Source organism: Manis javanica, chromosome 14 (genome assembly GCF_040802235.1).
Source record: "Manis javanica isolate MJ-LG chromosome 14, MJ_LKY, whole genome shotgun sequence".
Lineage (NCBI taxonomy): Eukaryota > Metazoa > Chordata > Mammalia > Pholidota > Manidae > Manis > Manis javanica.
In genome coordinates this window covers 40,882,379-40,890,668 of record NC_133169.1, presented here as the reverse complement: position 1 = coordinate 40,890,668, position 8,290 = coordinate 40,882,379, and the positions used below count along the sequence as shown (strand labels likewise).

The following is an 8,290-nucleotide window of genomic DNA, read 5'->3' as shown; positions in this document are numbered from 1 at the left end:
ATTTTTTTTACGAGCCTTTTAAATTTGAAAACACTTGTCATTTTACTCTGGAAATTACCAGTACTTGAGAGGATGGATTCTATGAAAGTGCAAAATAGGCGTGTTCACACAGAAAGGCTCGGTCTGTCCTTGCTGACCCCTCTCATCATATGGATACAGAAAAAAATAGAAATGTATATTGAAATGATTGCATGTTCGAGAGATTACTATTTTCTTCCCTTGTGTTCTGGATGGAAAGTTGCTTTGTCTCCCTGTAAGTCTCCTGTGCCTTCCAATGCTTTTTATTCCTACTCTCCTTTATTCTCTCAAAATATTGTGCTTCTCTCTACCTCCCTCCTAATCAGCCATTTTATTACCCTCTTTCGCTTTCTTTATTCTCAATCTATTCTTTTATCCTCTTTTCCCTCTACAATCTTAATTTGTATCTTTAAATTTATGAGATAGTGTATTCAATTCACAAAGAAAATAATTGTAATTCCCACTGCTCAGTTATAATTCACCACTCCATTTTTTAAACCATCTTCCTCCTCATACTCTCACCACTGAAATTGTTCCCAAAGTTTTGGTGAATCTTCTGCAGATTTATGATCCCCATAAATCATAACGTTTAAGTATATATAAGATTCTGGAAGTGGAACTTATCCTGAGAGAAAAACTGGATGCAGAAAATATGTATAAATCTGGGTCATTATCTCTGAAATAATGAGGACTTTTTTCACTTGACTCCGTGTCTGTGATACCCTGGACTGATTCACAAGGCATACTTTTCCGGACAGTGCTGGAAGGAACATGTGAAGAGCATCTGTGTGTGTGGAGGGTGCATGTGGTGTTTGTGCATGTTGTGTGCTGTGTGTGTGTCCGTGTGGGTTTGACAGGTGCTCTGCATGTCCTGATTAGTTCTTCAACTTTAACTTCTTATCTATTTAAATCTTCCAGATTTAAATCATATTTAATTTCACTTTCCCATTTCCTTTGTCCTCTTCGATTTCTCTTGCCTCTATTTAACCTAAAAATATAATAAATCAAATGCCTAATGTTTTGTATCAGATATTCACTTTCATGTAATTTATTCAATTTTCTGATATTTATTATCTTTGAAAATAAAGCATGAAACCAGAATATTAAAAAAATAAAAATTTTATAAGTGGTCTTGGGAGAAGAGGCTCTCCTTGTTTAAAGTCCATAAGGGTGAAATAAATTTTCAGTCTGTTAGATATTTTTAATCATTTAATATTTATATGAACTTATTTTTGCATTAAAATATCACTATTTATTCTCCATTAGTACACTAGGTATTTAGAGTTAGGTAACTTCAATACGTTTTCCTATAAGATGAAAATAGAAAATATTAACTTCTTTTGGTTTTGTAAATTTAACGTACCCTAGATGACTTGCATTAGACAATAATAAGGGAAAATTTCATTATAAAATGTTAATAATTGTGTTTGCAGAAAATATTAATAATTATTTCTGATTTTGAAACTGGTAAATGCAGATTTCATATTAAAATCATTGATTTATTAATAGAAAAGTCCACATTGTAAGCAATAAGCTGAACTGATCAGATCACATGTATATGCTCTAGTTTATAGTTTTGGGAATTTCAGATTAACAGAATATCAACAAAACGGAACTTGCAAAAATTTGAGAAACCGTTACTTTGAAAGTTGTAGAAGACATATAAGGAACCATCCATAGAAAAACACCTGACTTTCCAGGTGTAGAGAAGAAATACCAAGGAAAGCACAATGGAAAATTCAAATTTGACAATTCATTTTGTACACAATCAATAATTGCTGCTTTTGTTCCAGGCGTAAAAACACTGTGTTCGCCGTGGTGTACTCAGATAATCAAGACACTAAAATTAAAGTGAATGAGAATCTTCCCATTGGCAGAAGAATCTAAGTAGGATACTAATTATGAATTCCCACTACCTTTATATTTTAATAGAACCTGCTTGGTCTGGAGGCATGGCGTGCAAACGCAGCCACTGGGGAGCTGAGCAGTGACGCAGAGGAGATGGGCTCAGGGCCCAAGCCTCCTGAGAAGCCTAACCGAGGTAAAGGTCAGGCCACCGGGGACGCTCCCGCGGGCGGACACCGAGGCCACACAGCGTCTCTTCGCAGAGCCTAGCCAGAGCCTGGGCACCAGAGGTTGGGTTTCATGCACACATGTTAAGGAGGAATACTTTTTCTTAAACTTACATTGTCCACTGAAAAAGCCACATATATTGGGGAAGAAACGAGGCTGGTAGGGAAATAAATTGTCATTGAAGTGATGCAAAAGAGAGTCCCTAAAGACAAGGACGATCTGAAGGAGGAAAGCATGATTCCCTCTCCCCCATTTTAGGTTAAGTGCATGATCTTAGATGACAAGCCTGTGTGTCTTTAAGAGAGGAGGACGCTCTGCTTCTCTCATTAGATGCAGGAGACATCCCTAATATTTGGTGGCTCTTGGTGTTAATTAAATGCTTCCTAGTGTTACGTGATAATACCTGGCTTATAGTCTTAAATTTTGCTCTTTTTAAGAAAACATGGCACTGTACATTCTTAAATCAATTAGTCAAAATGTCAAAAGTATCTTTCTAATTTTTCCATTACAGTAAATATCTGCATTACAGGAACATAAATTTCTGTAATGACATTTTCATCATAGAGTTAACATTTTTATGAAAAATGGAGAACAATTTTAATGTCCTTTAATGGGTAGTAGATAGTAAATTGTAGTATCATCTAAATGATTATTTAAACAGATTACACTATGCAAGAAAGAGAAAATTCATTATGACACGTAGTACACACTAAAATTTACATCAACTAAGATGATATTGATGCATAACAAATATGTACTCTATTACAATTACTGTTACATAGCTAAACCTGAAATTCCACTAGAAATAAACTTTTAAAATCATTTCAACCAATAATGAGGGAAGTGGAGTTCTTTTCTCCTTACACAATAAATTTAAGCCCAGTTATATTGGGCTGTTCTACCCATAATTGTTTTGTACCTAAGTCGACTCTGTATATGAATATCTGGGCATTTTAAAACTTTCCATTTAACCCATTGTAGTGAAGTATACATGCTTCAAAATAAAGAAGCAACTGATTTCTTAATTTGTTATATTAATATAACTTTCTTATTTACTCAACAGGTGGCTTATAATTTTAAAACATGATGAATCAGACAGTAATGCTGGAATTCGTGCTTGTGACTTTTACTGAGAGCCAGATGCTGTTAAGGCTGCATGCTGCTCTCTTCTCAGTGATCTACCTGGTGGCCGTGTTGGAGAATTTAATTATCATCCTCCTCACAATTGTGGACAAACACCTCCACACACCAATGTACTTTTTTCTCAGGCATTTGTCCTGCTTAGGTCTGAGTTTCATTTCTGCCACATTCCCCAAATCTGTCCTCAGCACCCTCACCTTGACTGACTCTGTATCTTTCCTAGGATGTGTGATACAGCTCTTCCTGGTGGTGTTGATGACTGGGTCAGAGATAGGCATCCTCACTGCAATGTCCTATGACCGCTATGTCGCTATCTGCCGCCCTTTGCATTATGAGTCTGTCATGAACAAAGGAGTTTGTGTACAGTTGATGACAGTGTCCTGGCTCAATGGAGTGGCCTTGGGAATCTTGTACGCAGCTGAGACATTCTCTCTGAATTTCTGTGGGTACAATAAGATACATCAGTTTTTCTGTGATGTTCCTGCCTTGTTAAGCCTCAGTTGTTCTGAAGAAACATGCAACTAGTAAGCTCAGCGTGGCCATTGGGGTCTGCTATGCATTTTCATGCTTGGTATCCATTGTTATTTCCTATGTGTATATATTTTCCACTGTGTTAAATATTCCAGCAAGAGAGAAGCAGTCCAAAGCCTTCTCCACCTGCCTGCCTCACCCTACTGTTGTGAGTGCATTCCTTCTAACAGGCGCTGTGCATACTTGAAGCCAGCAGCCAATGAGCCTTCTCTCCTAGACTTGCTGGTGTCTGTATTCTACTCGGTTGTACCCCCAACCTTGAACCCTCTTATATACTGTCTGAGGAACAAGGACATTAAATCAGCTCTAGGTAAAGTCCTGTGGAATGTGAGAAGCAGTGGAGTAAAGGAAAGATGACCTAATTTGAAGTTAGGAAATAGGAATTCCTTTTCTGTTTTGCCATTAACGAGCTGATTGAAATTATTTCTATTAGAGATGAATCTACCACTGAGTCCTGTTGGTGATAGCCTCAGGTGATCAGTTTTAATAGATATTGTCTTCCCTCATACTTTTTCACTTTATATCTTTTAGCTATATAAAAATCAGGAGGGCTTTCCTCTTACATTTGACTTTGATTCTTGTTCTGATCTTTATAGTTTATAAACATGATATTTGTACGAGGTTCTTACTCTTCCTACACTATCATCTTCTTGGTATTGTTTTTTATTCAGCTTGCTAGAGAAAATTATGAACACATTATGCATTTCCCAATCTCTAAACCCTTGTACATGGCTGATGAACATAGTATAAATAACTCCTCTAGGGAGTCCCATACATGTAGCAACAGAAAACTACAGCTCCTCTAAGGGGCACATTGGTACAACACAGCAAGTGGTGTCTGTGATGCCTGTGTGAGAAACCCATGCATAAACTCTCTGTGTTCACAGAGCATGTCCTATTTCTGAGCATGTACTAGTCATGTCATAACTCTCTCTTTAACATATTCCTGGTCTAGAGTTACATCATTTCAAATGCATAATAAATATAATTATACATTTTTCAGGAAAGTAAACATTACGTTAAAGGAATATACCAATTTTCAGTTGAGTGCCTATTATAGAAACATCGAAATATGAAAAAGTTTATCTGAGAATCAGGTACATGTTATAATGACTCAATTTTGGGGAGAAACCACAAGTATGTGGTAAATCACACTAATATATATACAGACACTTACAAATGCAACCAAAACTTCAAGTGGAGGAGGAAAAGGAGAAGCAGTAGTGTAATGTAGAAGAATCAAGGCGATTTCATACGGTTGTCCTCACGGGACACAGAACTATGACACGTCACTGGTCCTCTGGTGTTGTGAAGCGACAGTCAGGCAGAGCATCACCGCGACAGCAGGGCCCTGTGGCCCTTTGCCCAGTGTCGTGGTCCTCCTTCACCTGCTTCATGGAGCTTCCACTGTGATAGACTTTCCTGCATCCACTGGGAACCTGGCTCAGCTGTGGGACCCCCGCAGTCCTGCACAGCACTTCCCCTCCACGCCTTCCTTCTCCATTTCCCCAAGTGTCACAGTCACAGGGAACAGTCAGATGAAAATGAGTGGAAATAGGGCCCCCACCTCAGTTCAGGGAGGCCCTTTGAATCTGAAAAAAGAATGTGTGGTCCTCATAAAGTGAAGCAAAATATGTGCAGTGCTCTCAGAAAGCTCTCCATAGTTTCCATTGGCTTATAGAATATTCTGAATTTGTATGGTGTAAACATATTTGTTTATTATTTTCTGACATATTAGAAAACTTACCTAAACTATTCCACAAGCAGGTAATTAAATCAAATATCCAATACTAGTCATTTGGCGGCATCTCCAAGGAATGTGGTTTCCCACTGACCGTGGTCTAAATTCCAGATGGTGATCAATACAATAATGTTTAACAAGATTGCAAATATTTGCATTTTTAATTAAATTTGGGAAGCTCATATGTTAGAATACTGGTTTGTGATGGCATAACCTGAAGATCATACCAGCAAAAAGGATATGAAAGACACCAAAAAAAATGCACAAAATTTTTAAAATAATATTCAATGGAGGATTTTTAAAAAGTGGGTTTTTTAATTAGAGGTAGGAATTCTATCACTATACATAAGATTACAAGTAAAAGGTGGCCAGAACTGTACTATCAAATATGTTAATACTTAATATACGTGACTATTAAGGGCTTGAAATCTAGCTAACATGACAGTGATATTAATTAGTTTCAGTTCATTTAAATTTAAAATCGGATATTCAGTTCGGTTATTGGAACATCTTTTTTTTTTTTTGAGAGGGCATCTCTCATATTTATTGATCAAATGGTTAACAACAATAAAATTCTGTATAGGGGAGTCAATGCTCAATGCACAATCATTATTCCACGCCAAGCCTAATTCTCGTCAGTCTCCAATCTTCTGAAGCATAACGAACAAGTTCTTACATGGTGAACAAATTCTTACATAGTGAATAAGTTCTTACATGGTGAACAGTACAAGGGCATTCAACACAGAAACTTTCGGTTTTGATCTCACATTATGAACTATAAACAATCAGGTCAAATATGAATATTCATTTGATTTTTATACTTGATTTATATGTGGATCCCATATTTCTCCTTTATTATTATTATTTTTATTTTTAGTGGGGTCTTTGCCTGGTTTTGGTATTAGGGTGATGTTGGCTTCATAGAATGAGTTTGGGAGTATTCCCTCTTCTTCAATTTTTTGGAACACTTTAAGGAGAATGGGTACTATGTCTTCTCTGTGTGTCTCATAAAATTCTGAGGTAAACATCAACAAAAAGGAAGACAAAAACCACATGATCATCTCCATAGATGCTGAAAAAGCATTTGACAAAATTCAACATCCATTCATGATAAAAACTCTCAGCAAAATGGGAATAGAGGGCAAGTACCTCAACATAATAAAGGCCATATATGATAAACCCACATCCAGCATTATACTGAACAGCGAGAAGCAGAAAGCATTTCCACTGAGATCGGAAACCAGACAGGGATGCCCACTCTCCCCACTGTTATTTAACATAGTACTGGAGGTCCTACCCACAGCAATCAGACAAAACAAAGAAATACAAGGAATCCAGATTGGTAGAGAAGAAGTTAAACTGTCACTATTTGCAGATGATATGATACTGTACATAAAAAACCCTAAAGACTCCACTCCAAAACTACTAGAACTGATATCGGAATACAGCAAAGTTGCAGGATACGAAATTAACACACAGAAATCTGTAGCTTTCCTATACACTAACAACGAATCAATAGAAAGAGAAATCAGGAAAACAATTCCATTCACCATTGCATCAAAAAGAATAAAATACCTAGGAATAAACCTAACCAAAGAAGTGAAAGACTTATACTCTGAAAACTACAAGTCACTCTTAAGAGAAATTAAAGTGGACACTAATAAATGGAAACTCATCCCATGCTCATGGCTAGGAAGAATTAATATTGTCAAAATGGCCATCCTGCCCAAAGCAATATACAGATTTGATGCAATCCCTCTCAAATTACCAGCAACATTCTTCAATGAATTGGAACAAATAATTCAAAAATTCATATGGAAAAACCAAAGACCCCTAATAGCCAAAGCAATCCTGAAAAAGAAGAATAAAGTAGGGGGGATCTCACTCCCCAACTTCAAGCTCTACTACAAAGCCATAGTAATCAAGACAATTTGGTACTGGCACAAGAACAGAGCCACAGACCAGTGGAACAGATTAGAGACCCCAGAAATTAACCCAAGCATATATGGTCAATTAATACTTGATAAAGGAGCCATGGACATACAATGGCAAAATGACAGTCTCTTCAACAGATGGTGCTGGCAAAACTGGACAGCTACATGTAGGAGAATGAAACTGGACCATTGTATAACCCCATATACAAAGGTAAACTCAAAATGGATCAAAGACCTGAATGTAAGTCATGAAACCATTAAACTCTTGGAAAAAAACACAGGCAAAAACCTCTTAGACATAAACATGAGTGATCTCTTCTTGAACATATTTCCCCGGGCAAGGAAAACAACAGCAAAAATGAGCAAGTGGGACTACATTAAGCTGAAAAGCTTCTGTACAGCAAAAGACACCATCAATAGAACAAAAAGGAACCCTACAGTATGGGAGAATATATTTGAAAATGACAGATCCGATAAAGGCTTGACGTCCAGAATATATAAAGAGCTCACACGTCTCAACAAACAAAAAACAAATAACCCAATTAAAAAATGGGCAGAGGAACTGAACAGACAGTTCTCTAAAAAAGAAATACAGATGGCCAAGAGACACATGAAAAGATGCTCCACATCGCTAATTATCAGAAAAATGCAAATTAAAACTACAATGAGGTATCACCTCACACCAGTAAGGATAGCTGCCATCCAAAAGACAAACAACAACAAATGTTGGCGAGGCTGTGGAGAAAGGGGAACCCTCCTACACTGCTGGTGGGAATGTAAATTAGTTCAACCATTGTGGAAAGCAGTGTGGAGGTTCATCAAAATGCTCAAAACAGACCTACCATTTGACTCA

At 37.1% G+C, this 8,290-nt stretch overlaps 1 pseudogene; it reads left to right on the top strand.

The window, feature by feature from the left end:
• The first annotated feature begins 3,174 nt into the window (after positions 1 to 3,174).
• Positions 3,175 to 4,119, top strand: LOC108396264 (olfactory receptor 14K1-like; annotated as a pseudogene).
• Positions 4,120 to 8,290: the final 4,171 nt, after the last annotated feature.